Source organism: Syngnathus scovelli, chromosome 1 (genome assembly GCF_024217435.2).
Source record: "Syngnathus scovelli strain Florida chromosome 1, RoL_Ssco_1.2, whole genome shotgun sequence".
Classification (NCBI taxonomy): Eukaryota; Metazoa; Chordata; class Actinopteri; order Syngnathiformes; family Syngnathidae; genus Syngnathus; species Syngnathus scovelli.
Window position 1 is genome coordinate 15,113,491 of NC_090847.1, and position 19,087 is coordinate 15,132,577.

The following is a 19,087-nucleotide window of genomic DNA, read 5'->3' on the forward strand; positions in this document are numbered from 1 at the left end:
TTAATAAAATAGGTCTGTATTTAAAAAAAAGTATGGCAGCAAGACTATAAAAACAAAGAGAAAAAAAGGTTTTAAAATCATATTAAGAAAACCGCTTTTCAAATTTTTAATGAAAATATTACGATGCTTAATTTGTTTCTATTTTCTTGCATTTGCTGCTTCTATCACTTTAGTAGACATTTGGTGGGTCTCAACATCCCTGAAAACGTATTTTATGCAAACCTGTGTATTTTGAGAAAACTGGCAAAACTCATTCATTCACCTCGGATCTCAACGCTAATTCGTTCTAGAAGGAGCGTTGAGAATTAAAACCGTTGAGTTATGAAGCAATTTTGCGCATTAGAAATAACTAAAAACGCAATAATCCATTCTCAGCCAGCAAGGTTTTACTCTAATGTTGCCTTTCTTGTGGAATAAGAAAATGCACATAGTTGAATATGCAATATAAATTAAAAAGGAAACACATCATTAAAAAGTACATTTAAGATCTACCTTGACATTGACGAGGCGCTGAATCTTTGAACACCGAGGTGGAGAGGAGGTGCCAGGGGGAGTCATTGTTTAGAAAGGGAATCCCCTTCCATAAAAAAATCTGGTGGTTGCATTTTGTCAGTGTTTTCCTTTCATTTTTTTTCTTCCACTCGGACCTGGCCGGTAACCCCTCGTAACCCCCCTTAACAACACGAGCAGTTTTTATCGCCTCTCTATTCCTCAAAAATGAACTTATGGTCGATCTCGGCACTTTGAATTCCAATGCCAAGTCATCACACAAACGTTGATGTTGATGTTTGATCGCCTTTTTTAGCTCTGTTGTTGTTCTCACCACTTTTCTCTTCTGCTTTTCACCTGTGTCTTTCTTTGGAACCATGTTCATTCTCTTGTGGTGCAGCAACAATAATGGCAATCAACACCGACTAGCGGCAGGTAGAACAAACTACGCATACTTTTGTTTACAATAGCCACGTGAGTCGGGTTGGTTTCCGAAGCTTTCGCCGAGAACCAGGACAAAGATTTCCAGAAATGTGCATTGAAAACTGCATATGTTGAGTACAGAGGCGGTTGACTTCCATGGTTCCACTGTAGGTAGGACTTGCCTGCCTGTCTGTGGATGAAAGAAAATGTCTCAAGGATCTATGCCCAAAATCAGAAAAAGAATTGTACATTTTCATTCAAAGCAGGCGTTTTGGGCGAATTCCAGAGGATGTCAAACTCCTACGAGTGAATTTGCCCAAAGATCCTCAATTAGAAACAGATAGCCTAGACAGATGATAGTGAATTGCACAACTTTTTTTTGTAAAGATATGCTTTATGAGTAGGGCATAAGATAAAGGTTTTATTATTTCTAGGATTTGCCATGAAAAATAAAGTGAAAGGGCCCCATACGTCTCTGCTTGCAGCTTTTATTTGTTGTAAAAGTAGCAGCCTTCAAAAACGTATTATCATCAAGCGCAATAAAATGCAAAATATTAAAAGATGAATTTTTAACATGTACATTTGTTCCCCAAGTGTCATGCAGGAAAACATGGGCATTAAATGTTATAAAGGGGTTCAAGTCTCAGGACTGAGGGCGTCACTGGTCTGTGCACCTTCCCACCCGCACTGTGCCTTGATTAAGCGCTCCCGTGGGTCGTGTGCAACGGCAAGACAATGTGTTTACGCCAACAATTTTCAGCCATATGCGCATTGTTGCCTCTGTGCTCCTGATTGAGCCCAGTAGGCCCATCTCAATCTCGCTTCATAAATCTCCAGGGGTTAATTAGCCCAAGCGGCTAACCGGCTAGCGCCTCAGCAGACAAACACGCTCATTGAATCTTCACCGGCTGAGCAGGACCATGCAGGGAAGGGGTTTTAGCTCAGATATGCTGGAAAACTGAAAAACACTTTGGGCCGGAGGGTGTTTTTGGGGGCATGGTCATTCCAAGATGTAATACTCAGGAGGCAGGCATTTCAGGTCTGACAGAAAAGAAATGACGAAAGATTCAAACAGTGGGAATATTTTACTTTCCACTTTCGACATGAAGTCTCTCTGATTATGGTAAGCTCTACTACCTTTGTAAATATTGTATAACCTCTGCCAAAGAAGTAATGTCTTCATCTCTGCTTTCAACATTATGTAGATATTTTGTTTGCTTTGTTACATTTTCTTTCACATGCACCTGACAGAAAATGTCAGAAAAATCTACAAACATTTTTGGTGCTTATCCAGCCTTTTTGGGCATGATATTTGACTTTTTTCTGTCTACTTATGATACACACATCCACCAAATTACAGTCATACTAGATATTATAGTTATACTAGAAGTTATACTAGATCAGAGGAGTTGAATTATTATTATTATTATTTTTATATTTCCTGAGCAAGATTGGGCACGACAAATGGAGCACCGACTGACAGAGTGTCTTCTGAGAAAATGATGTGATCAATGACAAACGAGGCCTCGGAGTGTGCGGATGATGTCACTGGTTGATTCAATGTAACACAAATTCCATAAAATAATGCATTTTTTTGGCACTTGTATTCTTGCACTCGTATGCGCTGTTGTGACAAGTAAATTTCCCCGCTGTGGGATGAATAATGATCAATCAATCAATCAATCAATCAATCAATCAATCAATCAATCAATCAATCAATCAACCAACCAATCAATCAATCAATCAGTTTTTGTGACAGACATGCCTACCAAATTTCATGCGATTAACAAAAGCCAATTCGGGGGATGAATTTCCAAAAAACGATTCTCGCTTCTAAGCCAAATTTTAGGCTCCCTAAACAAATGTAATCCTTGGTGGAATGAAAATGCCTGCAAAACGTGGTAAACATAAGAAATTCCTAAAAATGTTTAGTGAGGGACCATCATGCACACCGATCGCTGAGGTTTCACCTTAAGTGCTGAGACTCAAGGAAAAGAGAGATGCTTGATTCATGGTGTTTGTACGGCAAGCCTTCATTAGGGCCAGAGCAAAAGAGAGTGAGAGAATGCGAGAGAGAGATAGAGATGGGAGAGGCCTTGGCGAGCATTCTCCTCCTCCACCCAGAGGCTCTGTAATTGCTTTTTGGATACACCTTGGGAATGTGATGAGTCAAGTCGAGACATTTTTGTTTGAGGGGCCGAGTGCACCAACGTGTCTCTACAGCAAGTATGAATTATCGCAGCGTCACGCCAGAGGCACCGAAAATGAAGGCCGCGGGGTGTAAGTGCGCTCTAATGCACATCGCATCAGGACGGCTCACTTTTATGCATTCTCTTGCTTACATAGGCAGTAATGGAAGGAAATAATGTACGTGTACTTAATTTGTTTTGCTTTTTTTAAGGCTCCAAACAAAATGCAAGCACCAAACACCGAGAAAGATTGTACAATTACTTCTTTACTTTACAATTACTTTGTAGTACACAATGCATTCCACAATCATCTCTTTGCAAACTCCCTGTTCATCAGCCACATCTTTTTGAAAGGTTTTTGTGGATCACCAAATTATATGTTGCTAAGTGTGATACATATATGGAAGAAGACCAGTTTCAGAAAAATCTAAAGAAAATATATGACTGTCTCCAATATACTAAAACACAATATATCTATATAGCTATACCAAATGTACTCTTTTAAAACATGTGACTCTATGATCTGCATAGTTATATTTTCTAGCTTACTCTCACTCTTGTCACGTTTGTCCTTCACGCTCTCTAAATAAAGCCACCTAAAATTCTCAAGCAGGTTACCTAACTACTAAAAATACTTCTACTCCAGAAGACAAAGGCAGCTCCCCATTCATCTTATTAAAAAAAATGAACAAGTCTTCACAAGGTGATCGTGGACATCATGTGACCTAGAATACTGTACATGCATCGTATTGTGATACACAGCATCACATTCAATGCCCACTTGGGAAAACACAGCGAAATACTACTACTAGTACTGCTACTACTACTACTACTACTACTACTAATACTAATACTAATACTACTATTACTACTATTACAACTGCTACTACTGCTACTACTACTACTACTACTACTACTACTACTACAATTACAACTACGATCACTACAACTACTACCCACTGGACTACAATAACTGCTACTGATACTATCCATACTTTACTATCTCAGTCACTATCTCTGCCATCTAAATGCAAATGTCTCAATTATTATCACTGCTGCTGCTACTACTACTACTACTACTACTACTACTACTACTACTACTACTACTTGGTGACATCTGAAGTGACAATACAAATGTAATAAAGTCCGACGCAACAATACAATTTATAAAAATGTCAAATGAAAGGAAACAAGAAAGAGTACTTGTTGATTTAGATGGCTGTTGTGATGTCGTGTATATTTACATGTGCAGCACAAAGCAATTAGTTCCTTGTAAATCCTCCTTTCTTGGGGATACACGATGATGAGTGATCATTTTAATTAGCTTTTAAGAGGTTTTAACCCTGATGCTGCCCATTCAGTCATTAATGCTCCAGCCTGAAACCTATTCACACCATCTGCACCGTAATTGGGTACCGGAGGACCCTCTGTCCCCGAGTCGTTGTGCCTCCTGCCAGATCTCATTTCAAAGAAGCTTCTTCGTATCACGACCCAATGATCTCAGCAGCAAACCTCAGAGCAGGACTGGTGTTCTGCTGTTGTTTTGACTGCGCCCACCACGCGACGCCTTAATGAGAACCCTTGGAAAAAGAAAAGGGGTCGTTATGAAAGACAAATTAAAGCGGAATGCGGCCATGATTGGGCTCTGGCCTCGCAGCACCATTGCGCTGTCACTGGTGATGATTTTTACAATGAAATTGGAAGTCATGATAACTCTTTTTTTCAACCCACATGTGGACTCCTGTGGCTGTTTGTCTATTGATTTTATGCATGTCATGGCATCTGTTGAGCCTCCATGTGAAGCAAGTAGACATACTGTACATGTTGGCTCATATAGTACATCTCATTCAAGCGTGCATACACTGTGGTATTTGCAGTGTACATAAATAATATATTAAAGCACGGTCAATTCAGAAAAGTTCTTTGCAATATGTTCTATGTTGACTAATCCGAACACGATATTCTGATTAATATTACATGTGTAAATAAGAAGCTATCCAACGACGCTGACATTTTATGCGGCACCATACTCTGCTGTCGACTGAAACTGACGTCAAAATGCCCATTTGATCAAAGTATGAACGTCACAACTCACTAGTTTTCTTGGTTTAGGCCCGTGACGTGCACGTGGTACATTTTCTGGGCTTTACATCTTATTCAAGCCATTCCTTATGGCATGGTTTAACTTCATTTGCAAAAAAATGTGTACAGCTCACAAAAAAAGTTCAATGATGCTTGACCAAGTGGATAAAACTCAAAATATTGAAAATTTGATATGAGAGGAACAAGAATTGTAATTTCATATTTATTTATGAAACTTGTACTCACCCTGTCATGTCAGCATCAGTGAACTTTGGATGGCCCAACACAGTCATGTAGAGGCCATAGGCTGTTACGAATTGCTTTACATATATACCTACAAACATACAGTTCTGCTGTTTACATACAAAATAAAGCTTTGTGTTTGACAGCCGTCAGTGCAAGTGATTAAGATAAATTCCATGGCTTTTAATTACATAAAAGCATCTCAGAAAAGAATGAGCTTCACTAAGCTGTAGGCAGCCAAGTCAATAAGTCAAACAGACAGTTAGTTGTCATTGCCGGGGTGTTTATACGTATATATAATGATTGGCCCAAATTGGCGAGATGCCACCAGAGCGGCTGTGTTAATGACTACTCGGCGGCATTAGCAGCAGGGCAGTGGCTTATCCTAGTGAACACACATGGCAAGAACTCCACAAGGCTTCAAATCTTCACTGCCTGTATGCACCTAATACGTCCAACAATCTACACCTACCTAGACCTATATGTTATACCTACCTAGCTACCTAGTATACTTACCAACAACCTATCTTAACTATTTACCCACCTCTCTATACCTACAATCTAGCTTACCCACACCAACCTGCCTACCTACACCTCTGACTTACACCTATGCCTACCTATTTCATCTACATGTTGTTATTGTTTTTTTATTCAAACATTTTTCCATAGTCAACATAGTGACATGCGCGAGTTTGGGCGACACCCACGCACATTCTGTCCATTTGACTGAATCCAGCCGCCATCTATCGCATGTGACAAGCGAGCCATTACAAGTCAACAAGCCCAATTCAAGTTGCACAGCAAGACAAAAAAGATACACAGAGACCACCCGGCAAACTCTTCATGAATTATTCACTACTATCACACTTGGATAATTAATCACACAACTAAATTTAGATGAAGGCCATGTTTTGTCACCTGAGCCCGGACTCCCTCTCACTGTTAATATATGGAAGTGACACCGGCACCGAGGAGGAATAAAGTGTGTCAGGCATTTGTTGCTTTCTCCATGCCCCTCGCTTGTCATCGTGATGAATAACACGATTGGCTATTTTGGTTCCTTCTGTTTTAATACCCTATAAATGGGCTCTTGTAATTCATCCGGTGAGGCCTGAAAAGGATGCTCAATTACGTTTTAATCAATATTACTTCACTACCTGGCGAGTTTACCACGGCACTCGCCAGGGTATACAGCCTACCCTACCTACATACGTATATCAATGGGTATGTGACTTACTGTACTAAGCAACAGCCTAAACCCATATATATATATATATATATAGTCCTACCTATTCCTACCAACAACCTACGCCTACCAAAAACTACCAACAACTTACCCTACCAACTTAGAATATGCTAACATATCCCTTGTCCTACAAACAGCAAAACCCTACAAATAACAAAATCCTGCCTTCCTTACTGCCCACAACCTACTCTAGCACCTATATCTGCATCTTTTACCGAAATATATACATATTGTACGTACCTACCAATATTTAAGAAGTTACTCGGCCTTCATCTACTTCCATAGATCTACCGTATTTTCCAGACTATAAGGCGCACCGGACTATAAGGCGCACCTTCAATGAATGGCCCATTTTAAAACTTTGTCCTTATATATGGTGCCCCGGACTATAAGGTGCATCATTAATGCATCATGTCAGATTTTTAATCCAAATCAAATCATTCTCCATTTTATCTTTTTTATTTCAACTTCAGACACAACAAATCAAAGTAAAAAAAAAGTCAAAAAGTCAAAGTCAGCTTTATTGTCAATTTCTCCACATGCCAAAGACACACAAAGAAACCGAAATTTCGTTCCCCCCTATCCCACGGTGACAAGACATGGCTCACAACAGACAAACAAGTAACAAGTATAACAAAAGCGTGCTGAATAAATAATGGATAAATAACACAACAATAAATAAATAAATAAGAGGAGTAGAAAAAAAAAAAAAGGAGCAAGTGCGCGTACAGCAGACATTCCCGAAATTAGCGCAACAGTGCCACACGCTACGCAGAAGGGGGTAGCGAGTTCAGGGCCCTAACAGCCTGGGGAAAGAAGCTGTTGGCAAGTCTGGTGGTGCGGGAGCGCAGGCTCCTGTACCTCTTCCCAGAGGGCAGAAGGTCAAACAAAGAGTGAGCCGGGTGACTCACATCTCTGGCAATCGAGGTTGCCTTGCGGGCGAGATGGGAGGTGTAAATGTCCTTCAGGGAGGGGAGCGAAGCACCAATAATCTTACCAGCCGTATTCACTATGCGCTGCAGGGCCTTCAAGTTCTGTTCAGTGCAGTTACCACCCCAGACAGCGATGCAACTGGTGATGACGCTCTCAATAGTGCCACGGTAGAATGTAGACAGGACTGCCTGAGGAGCACATGCACGCCTGAGCTTCCGCAGGAAGTACAGGCGGCGCTGAGCTTTCTTTGCCAGTGACGAGGTGTTTGCGGACCAGGAGAGGTCCTCACTGATGTGCACCCCCAGGAACTTGGTGCAGCTCACCCTCTCCACCACAGCACCGTCGATGATCAGCGGCAGGTGTGTTGTGTGACCCTTCCGGAAGTCAACAATGATCTCCTTGGTCTTATCAACGTTCAGCAGGAGGTTGTTGTCCCTGCACCACGTGGTCAGAAGGTCAACTTCCGACCTGTACCGAGTCTCGTCGCCCTTCGTGATGAGACCCACCAGAGTCGTGTCGTCAGCAAACTTCACTATGCGGTTGTCGCTGTAGGTCGCAGTGCAGTCATGCGTCAGCAGGGTGAAGAGTAATGGACTGAGCACGCAGCCCTGGGGGGCCCCCGTGCTCAGCGTGATGCTGGCGGAGATTTTGTCGCCAACACGCACCACCTGAGGCCTCTGACAGAGGAAGTCCAGTATCCAGTTGCAGAGGGAGGTACTGAGGCCCAGCTCGTCGAGTTTGCAGATGAGTCGCTGCGGCACAATGGTGTTGAAGGCAGAGCTGAAGTCCACAAACAGCAACCTCACATATGAGTCCTTTGTCTCCAGATGGGTGAGGGCCGAGTGGAGGGCAGAGCAGATGGCATCCTCAGAGGACCGCTTGGCACGGTACGCAAACTGGAAAGGGTCAATGGTGGGGGGGAGAACGGACTTGATGTGCTCCATGACCAGCCGCTCAAAGCACTTCATGATGATGGGCGTCAGTGCCACAGGGCGGTAGTCATTGAAGCAGGACGGTGCAGGTTTCTTCGGCACAGGAACGATGGTGGCAGCCTTGAAACACGAGGGGACGATGGCCTGCTGCAGGGAAACGTTAAAGATGTCCGTGAAGACACCCGACAGCTCCCCAGCGCAGTCCTTCAGCGCTCGACCCGGGATGTTGTCAGGGCCCGCCGCCTTACGGGTGTCAATAGCGGCAAGCGCCCTCCTCACACCGTCGGCAGAGAGGCGCAGGGGCTGCTCGTGTGGGGGGGGAGTGGTCTTCAGCGGGCAAGTGCTGTTCTGGGCGTCGAAGCGAGCAAAGAAGCGGTTCAGATCGTTCAGCAGACGGACGTCGCCCTCACAGCTCCTTGGCGCGGGCTTGTAGTCCGTGATGGTCTGAATGCCCCGCCAAAGACTACGTGCGTCCTTGCTGTCCTTGAAGTGGGTGGAGACCTTGCACGAGAACGACTTCTTCGCTTCTTTGATGCCTCGGGACAGGTCGGCCCTCGCTGTCCTCAAGCCAGCCTCATCCCCCGCTCTGAAAGCCTTGTCTCTGGCCCTCAACAGTCTGAGGACAGCCCCCGTCAGCCACGGCTTCCAGTTCGCGCGAGTGACGACGGATTTCGAGCAAGTCACATCATCGATGCACTTCGTGATGTAAGAGGTAACAGAGTCAGTATACTCCTCTATGTCCGTCCAATCGTTGTAGGTGGCTGCCTGCTTAAACAAGTCCCAGTCAGTGGTGTCGAAGCAGTCACGAAGTGCATCGGAGGCACCCTCAGGCCACACTCGAACCTGCCTCCGAACCGGCCTGGATGCCTTTACCAATTGTCTGTATGCGGGCAAAAGCAAAACGGTGAGATGGTCAGAAAGCCCCAGATGGGGGAGGGGGGTGGCTTTGAAAGCTCCCTTTTGCGCCGAGTAGACTAGGTCCAGGAAGCTGTCGCCACGTGTCGGAAAAGGAACATGCTGGTGAAGCCTCGGGAAAACAGACTTCAGGTTGGCATGATTGAAGTCTCCAGCGAAGATGGTGAAACCGTCAGGGTGCGCTGTTTGCTGTTCACTGACAGCCTGGTACAGTTCACCAAGCGCCGCGATCCTGTCTCCTTCGATGTTGGAAGGCGGGATGTATACCGCGACTAGCAGAATCGCGGTAAATTCCCTCGGCAGATAAAAAGGACGGCACTTAATGATCACAAACTCCACAAGCGGCGAGCAGTGCTTACATACCACCACAGAGTCCCGGCACCATTCTTCTCGGATGTAGACGCATATTCCACCTCCACGCGACTTTCCCCCTCGTACAATGGCACGGTCCGCCCGATAGCACGCTAGCCGCTCCAGGTGCACTGCAGAGTCCGGAATGTTGTCACTCAACCAGGTCTCGGTGAACACGAGCACACAGCAGTTCCGCACTGTCCGGTTCGTAGACCTCAGCAGGCGAACGTAATCCATTTTGTTGTCCAGCGATCGAACATTCGCCAGAAGAATGGAGGGCACCGCCGGTCGCGCTGGGTTGGCCGCCAGCCTGGCCCGGACGCCTCCGCGCTTGCCCCTCTTCTGCCTCCTCGCACACCGTTTCCGACGGCTCCCAACCGGGGGAGGAATAGCGGGTGAGGTCGGCGACGTTTCAGGACGTAGCAGTCCGAGCGCCTTTAATGTCGACGCTTCAAAGTCCAGAACGCCGCAAGACCCACTTCTGCCGATGTCAAGCAGAACCTGCCTGCTGTACTTGTAGCACGGACGAGACGAACACACAAGACTGTCGGACGAACACTCATTAGACGAACAAATCACCGTACCGACGGGACAGAGAGTGGCCGCTGCGTGTGCACGCGCCGCCATCTTGATCTTATCAAATTACAAATCTTATGAAATTACTTCATAATCACAAAATAATGATCCATAGTCTTTTTGATTCATGATTCATAGTCTTCAGCAGGCTACTTATGATTGATTTCATGACACAATGCTTCGGGCCAGTTTAAATTTAGGAATTTGGTCCATATATAAGGCGCACCGGACTATAAGGCGCACTGTCGGCTTTTGAGAAAATTTTAGGTTTTTAAGTGTGCCTTATAGTCCAGAAAATACGGTACATACACCCCATTTTAGGGTCTTTTTTTTTCCCACAAAATTCTGCAGAGGCCAAACGTGAACACTTAGTCCAGTTCAAGTAATTTGTGTTCATGATTGAAGGAAAGGACACAGGTGATAAACAATTTGTGCTTATTTTCTCAAACTGAACTGTAGTGTTCGGAGCCCTAAACACAATATCAGTGGCAACATAGGGGATGAGAATCAGCCTGACAATCATGCTGGCAATCATTTGCCACCTGCGTATGTGTTTTATCCCACCACTGCTTTGAAACAACTGTGAATTACATGACCTGATCGATATCCAATAAGGCTTTGTGATCCTCGTGCAGCTCATAATCCCATGGGGCTGCCATATTGAGAGGCTGATAAGGGTGTGCTATAAAAACTGTCAAATCCATGTGTCAACGTCTGCTTTGATTTGTCTTTTCTGTGTCACATTTGCCTCGCTTTTCCGCTTTTATCTTTCACAGCTGCAAATTCACGTTACTCTGATTATTACAGTTACAGGCTTTTCATAGATAGTAACTCTTCCTAATTAAATTAACATGGCTGTTTTATTGCTTTCACATTGAGGATGAATGTCAAGGTCACCCTGTTGGAAATGATTCAAATAGAAGCGCTATTCTGCCTTTCGCACAATATCAGCTGGGATACGCTCCACCACTCCCCGCGACCGTGAACAGGATAAGTGGTGTTGAAAAAGGATAGATGGATAGTTGGAAAGTTGTGCGAGCAACTTTACATTGCAAAACATTACTGTTTTCATCATTGATTATTGCTAAATAAGGGTTTCAGTGTGATGCACGTAAATAAGACATACTACATTTCCCCAGACGACCCGCTAAATTGTTTATCACACTAATGCCTCAAGATTATATTGGGCGAAACCAAAGCATTCAGATAAACAAAGATGATGGAGAGAAAAACACACAAACGCACACATAAACGCACGCGAGCTGCTACTGAGGCTGATAAAGTTGGTGTCGGGCTTTGTTGTTTTTGGCTACAAGCCATAGAGCTGAAAGGAATTTATTGGCTTTGAGAAGCAGGTTGAGAGGTCACATGTATTGATTCAAGGAGGAGGGAGAGAGGGGTAGGATGAGAGAGAGCGAGTGGCACAAACGGACCACAAGCACAAAAAAGCATTAATGAGATGTATGAAAGCAAGAAGGAGATGGAGGTGCTTGCCGGTACTTAGGCCACATCTTCTGCCAAGTGGATACTGGTGGGACCTCGTACAGATAGGCCAGTAGGTTGCGTTAGAACTGCACGCCTCCCATTTCAACTACTGTTAGGACTAATATTTGAAAGCATAGTTGGAATTTATTTGTCTGGTTCTGGGAGAAAATAGTTGGGATTTTTGGGAACAATGGAAATTAAAGCATTTTCATAAAACATAATTTGAACCACTCTGTATTTGCCATTTAGCATTTATGAATTTACCCGTTCGCTGATGGTTTTGAGGACCCTATAATCTTCTTTTCTTCCTCAGTGTTCAAGCAAAAGCTATTTGTAGAGTTGAGGGATCAAGAGCCACTGCAAATAGCAATCATTTGCCAATGGAACAGTTTAAACAGCTTGATTATTTTTATTATTAAATGCCTAAATTACTATAATAATAATTATTATCATTACAATAATATGAACCATTAATAATACTTGAAAAGGTTATTCTATGAAGTAACAATTAGACATGCACCAGAAAGAAACAGGAGACCAAGAACACAACCTGAGCCAGCAATACTTGTTGAGCAACAAGGGAAAGTGGAGCTCTCAGCGCGCCAAGGTCTTTCGAAGTTCCACTCCTGTACTGCCTTTTATTGCATTCGACCTCGTAGGAGGCAGTTCCAAGTCTCACAATACCCTAATGTTCATGTGTGCATGTCCTGATTGTGGGGGGGAGGGGGGATGGATGGATGGATGGATGGATGGATGGATGGATGGATGGATGGATGGATGGATGGATGGATGGATGGATGGATGGATGGATGGATGGATGGATGGATGGATGGATGGATGGATGGATGGATAATACTTTGTTTTATATTCAGTAATGCACCAGATTTGCAATTCCTAAAAATGTACCTCTTTGTGGGTTTTTGGGAACCTATCCAGATGTGTGTATTCACTGATAAGCAGTTTTGTGATCATGAAAAACCCTAGGACAGGATAACTTTTCCTTCCTCTTGGTATGACTTCACAATTACATTTTACCAGAACTGTCGTGCCTGAACTATGGTTAAAAAAAAAAAAAAAATCAAAAGTGATTAAAAAAAAAAAATCACACGTACACAAAACACACATACACACACAGAACGCCCAGGGCAATGAAACAACAAAAAACACGGGTGCGGCACGAACATAAAACTCTGATGTCAAGATCCACAAAAACGTTGTCTTTTGAGACCATTGTTTAAATTGTCCGTAGGTGTGAATGTGAGTATGAATGTGTGCCCTGTGAATGGCTGTCATCCAGTTCCCATGTTCTGCCCAATGACATCTGGGATAGGCTCCAGCATGCCCACGAACTTAGTGAGGATAAGTGCCATAGAAAATGAATGGATGGAGTCACCAGGTTATCAATAGAACTGTCTTTCCCTGAATTATATTCAGTAATATTCATTTATATTCATCCTCCAGATAATAGCTTGGTAGCTAACAAATAGAGGGACAGAAAACCATCAAAAGAATGTGAATTGTTTTCAGTTTCTGTGGAACCACAAAACAAAATGGTGGGCGTTTGCCTAGTAATAAATTATTTAATATTGTTACAGTATGTTAAATAGTTTGTGTTCAAACTTCCAAAAGTGTTTGAAAATGTTCAAAATGTATTTTGTGTTATATTTGATCAAGAGCATCCTAATTATTAGTATGCTTGTTGTTGTTTTTTTGTCAAAAATAATATAAAGCAATTTGAAGTTGCTTTGTCAGCTGTTATTCCACTTCTTTTAACAAGTGTTTTACACTTTTTTTTAGTGGTAAGGTTTTACTACCGGTACTTTTTGCAGTATCAAAGTTAGTATTTTGGTATCGTGACAATACTACTACAAAGACTGTGGAATTTTGCTCCAGTCATTAAGCATTAGTCTACCTGGCCCCATTACACAACCAGAATCTCCAAATGAGCCCCGTTATTATTATTCTAATCATATGATGTGTTTATGCATTGGAATGGTGTTACCCTGCAAGCTTTTGGTGGTCAGGGTACAGATGGTCACTGATGTTTAAACTTTTTTTTTTTTTTAAAGTCTGGCTGCTGTGATTAATGAGCATATATGTTCTACTTAGCAAGTTGGTAGTTGTACCTGTGTGGAAGGACAAAAATTCTCACATTAATGAATTGCAACCCTTATTGAAGGCAAAGTCGGCACTGAATCTGAACAGCGGAGTCTCACGTAATGAGCCTGTGGAAGGAACTTTGACTTTGTAGATGAAGAAACGAGAAAAATATAAAAAGGGAAAAGGATGCTGGCAGCAGGAACTCAAGGTCTTGATAGGGTTCTCATTTGGTCTCAGAGCTTTGTCAGAGCACACCGGGTGGTTCTCCTGGCCTTCACGCAAGGAACAGAGCTGTCTCATTGCTTCAGCTAGTAGCTCCCGACAGCCGGCTTGTCAAGGACCACGGCTAGGCTGCCACTTTTGTGGTGGTAGGATAGCAGAGAACTCAAAAACTCAAGCTAATATGAGTTCACCCCGCAAGTAGTTGGAACAGGGCTCAGTGCTTGTGGGAGCACCAACAAAATGGGCAAAGACACACGATCAGGGTGCAATCTGGTCTCCAATTGCCTGTCACATACACACACGCACACACACGCACACGCATACACACACACACACACACACACACACAGCTGACTGCATAATCTGAAAGGGGAGGTATTGAATTTTACCTGCCAATATCATGCACGGACCTCAGCCAGTGTATTTCTATTTCTGTAATTTCAAGAGCGGCGTACTCAGACGTGCTGCGCTCCAATCACTCTCATTTTGATGCAAATGAGGGATGGTGCGAGGTTTGGCTGGCAAAAGACTTATATCCCACAATGGCGCTCATAGGCGCAAACTACGCCCAATTCTATCTGTGCAAACTCTAGCAAAATAATGTTGCAGAACAAAGAAAACTCCAGCCATGTGCAGAGCAAAGGCATTTAATTTTTCAAGCAGACAATGTACCTAGTGATCATTTGAAGCATGGCATTGTAAAATGGTGTGATTCTTTGAGGCAAGGCAATTATTTTCTAAAATGGATCATGCGCGTTGCAATGAAATGAGTTACGATGTTAGAAAATAATCTTAATTTTAGGAAAGGCATTTCTTTTCTTTCGGGGCGGCGTGGCTCAGTGGTTGCGTGTTGGTCTCCCAATCTCCCAACTCATAGGTTGCAGGGGTTGATCCCTAGCCATTGTGACCCTGTTGAAGGGTCCTTGAGCAATACACTGAACCCCCAGTTGCTTAGTAGGTGAATGACTAAGCAGTGTGAAGCTCTTTGAATACCGCTATACAAGCGACAGCTCATTTACCATTCTTTTCTATGGCTGAGTCACCTGCAGAACATGCATAGAGATTAGTTGGGCATGGTGTTATTTTTATTTTTATTTTTTTGGAGGGGGGAGACAACTTTTTTTTCTTAAGATTATGATGACTAGCATCAACTGAGGCATGATATTATTATAAATGGTGGTGATTAGGTTTACTTAGGCACGCCATTATTTTATGGAAACAGGCAAAACACGCTTGTTCCTTAATCTACATATACAAGGCTTTGCATGAATGTTTATTTAATTATAAATCTACGTGATAATATAAGGCACGACAGTTATAAGTGGAACGTGACTGTGAATTGAGTCATGCAACCTATTTTTGTTCTGGGTGCAAGTCTAGCGGATGGCATGGTGCAAATGCGGAAGGGCTGGGGCCAGACAGAGTTTTGACTATTTCTTATACTGACGTAATTGCGTGCAGGTAGACGGAGGATGTCTGCGCCATGTGGGCATTAACATAAACGACTCCAATTGTGTCCAATCAATCAAGCAGCTTCTTCCTATCTCTTTGGCACACCTGACTTGCATAGAAAGTTGAGACACGGGGGAAAGTGCAAGAAACACCAATGTCTGCAAGGCAAAGATTGATTTGCTCATCCAGGAGGTCGAAGTGCACAAAATAGCCTACACGTTTACGGAACTAGAATGGACTTTGACCTGGCTTGGACCAGTAAAATATGTACAAATACAATGATAAAATGAAAATATTTGGAGGTATTGTAAACAATATTCAGATGATAATGATTACTAATCATTCAATGAATTGGATTTCTATACATTCAGAGACTGTCCTATGCTGGCATCATATTTCTGAATGAAATTTGATATGTTACATCAAATACATCCAGAACGACTATCGAGGCAAATCATGGTCAGCTAAAAATCCCAAACACTCTAAAATGGACCTGCCCTGCCACATAAATTACGATCCACCCCACGAGCCAAATTGTCAGGTATGTCGGGAAAGGGACACCAGAATGCACAAATAGGCGCAATGATGAATAAATTAATTGGCGCCTGTTTTGGGGCTGATAGTGTTAGCAAAGTACATGCTTATTAAAAGGAAGGGCATCTTTTTGGAGTACCAAATAATTCACAAATACATCCGTATCAATGCAGCTTCCATCTCGACCACTTGCCGCCTGTGTCCTATTTCGCGCTCCTTCTCCAGAGAGCAGTGTGGCACGCCTAAATGGGCCGATAAAAAGCAATATCATAATCTCAATGTAAATATAATGGCGCATTTACATTTATATTGTATGAGCGCAAAACAGGTCACAGTCATTTAAAACGACGCCACTAATACGGTACACACTGCTCTGTAGCCAAGCTCTAATTTGGCCACTTGGGCCAGTTTTCTCGCAAATTTCATTATCATATTTTGTTTCCTACTCGCCCCAACCCAACTTAGTAAACCCTTGCCTGTAACCTAATCTCTCTCTCTTTTTTTTAAATAAACAATGAAACACTGGATTAGTTTGCAGATCACGAGTCCGTTAGTCTTGCTACAAACCAAAGGCTATCGGATGCGCACAAAAGAGCAGGCAGCTCAATCTAGCGTGTTCATCGCTAATTAACACAGATTAATTGAGCCTCATATTTTACCAAGTAAAAGGCCATTTGTGTACCGGGGGGGGCTTTAGAGCCCCCTGAAGCTGCTGATCCAAGCGCTTACTAAACAGCCAATCTTGTTGCTGCAAGCATGTTACTCACTGCGTTCAGTGGATTTCACCCACACAATCACCCACAAAAACTACAAATGCAAGTTTGCAGCAACCACTTTGTTTCCAGTACACAAGGAAATTAAATGCACCAACCTTTTTGACACGATAATGTATGCAAAATATCCAAAATGAAGAAATATTTTATTTTTAGAGAAATATAAGTAAAAGAAATATCAGGGATACAAAGATAACAATATCTCACAGTATTACAGCATCTCTAATGTATTAAGGCCACCGTATGGTGTAATAGTGATATTCTCTATTAAAAAAATAAAAATAATAATTTCGATACATAGTATGGAAAAGCCACTAATGTTAACCTGTAAAAACAGTAAGGCTATAACAAACACATCTTTCTAGAATTGATTATCTTATCAATTATTATGGATTCATTATGAATAGACAAACACTTGGCCTGTAACGGCTGAAGCCAGAGGGCAGCCATTTTATGTTGCCACTGTTACTGGAAAATTCAAATTTTTTTCTCACCAGAAACAGTTATCAGTGTGTGTTTTATGCCTAGATCCCTGTATAAAGTAATGAGAGCCTCTCAAAGAACAACTTCAATGACTATGTTTACATGCCATCAATATTCGGGTGAAGGTCAAAATCCCGGTAACATAGCTTTAACATGAGGATTTTATTATACAGACACATTTTTTTATTGAAATAAATTCAATTTATAAAAAAGTCACACAAACAGCCCCTTGATAGGACTTTCTAAGATTTGAAAATGTGGGCAATATAAAAATATAACATGCAATGTAAACAAGGACTCAGCCTATAGTGAAACAGACCTTTTTCAAATATATGTATGTATATGTATAGGTAGTATATGAGAGAGACAGAGAGAGAGAGAGAGATAGACAGAGAGAGAGAGAGAGAGAGAGATCTAGCATCTTAACAATCTTATCATCCACGACTGAGTCCACAGGGCACGTTTACCCCCTATGGGGAGGTAAATCTCAGCTCACTAAACTCCTCACAAGTCAGCTGGCCCATCTAATTGGAGCTGCTTGAGTGGAGCAATCATGGGTCAGTTTGCACACCATCGCCCTTCCTACTGCCAGGCATACAAACACACACATACACACAAACACACATTCAGTGGCCAACCAGCACCCATGTTGGACTAAAAACTATTTACCAGTTAATTAGTCTCCCCCCTCACTGACTCCACTATGAAGTCATTAGGAAAATGAGAAATTAAATCAGTCAGTGGTTGATTGCAGTCTACGCTGCATTTGACACATGGTGCCCCCAAGATGAAATAGTAGAGTCCAGTCCATCCACAGTATTCCTTCTGTCCTCTATGAAGTAACTTGTGAACTAACAGAAACAGAAAAATACAGCAACTCTTTTTTTCCCCATCATTTGTTTGGCACATGGTGAAAGTGTTGCACTGCCCCAGGATTAGAAATGGTAGAAACTTGGAACCTTTACAATGACATCCTCCATGCATCAATCAATATTTTCAAACAATCGTACCAAGAAGCAAACAGAAAAAGAAGCAGTCAACATTTATTCCACCCTGATCATTCCTGTTCATGTTAGACTTGCGCCTGGAATGAAAATAGGGCGGGCCCTCAATGTCAAATCTACCCACCCAACACTGCTATGAATGTCAATCAGTCACTCAAGTGGACAGCTATTCAAAAGCTCTTTTCATCTTAATGCACAGGTATTGATGTCAGTGTTGTGCATGAGTCACTAAAGAAAACTCATTTTTAAAATCTGTCTCGAAGAGAGAAAAAGGGCCAGAAAGCTCTCCTAAGCGATGTTAGCGGTTGACTCTGTGACTGCCACTTTTATGTTGCCTCGCTTCACAAAAAAAGACAGCAGTTGTAAACATTTCCTTGGGTCTTCTTTCTGCTGGCAGTTAAGCTCACATATCCCCCAACACCACCCTCCGCCCCCAGACAGCCGCAAGGATTTCTCCCGCTTGGCCCCCATGTAGTTTGAGGATTTAGATAACAACTTGGCCTCTGTGCAATCAGCCAATATAAAGCCACTTGTGAAATTGGCCCACGTCTATCTCCTCGGGAAAGTTTTTTTCTCCCCTTCCGACTGTGTTTGATGTGCTCCCGCGGCACTGATCGTGGCACATAATGCGATTCCTCCTTCACACAGTTTAAAA

The 19,087-nt window shown here is 42.8% G+C and overlaps 1 protein-coding gene across 4 annotated transcripts in view; it reads left to right on the plus strand.

Moving 5' to 3' along the window:
• lingo2 (leucine rich repeat and Ig domain containing 2) overlaps positions 1-19,087 on the plus strand; it is a 189,258-nt gene that overhangs the window by 159,323 nt on the left and 10,848 nt on the right. The window lies entirely within an intron of this gene.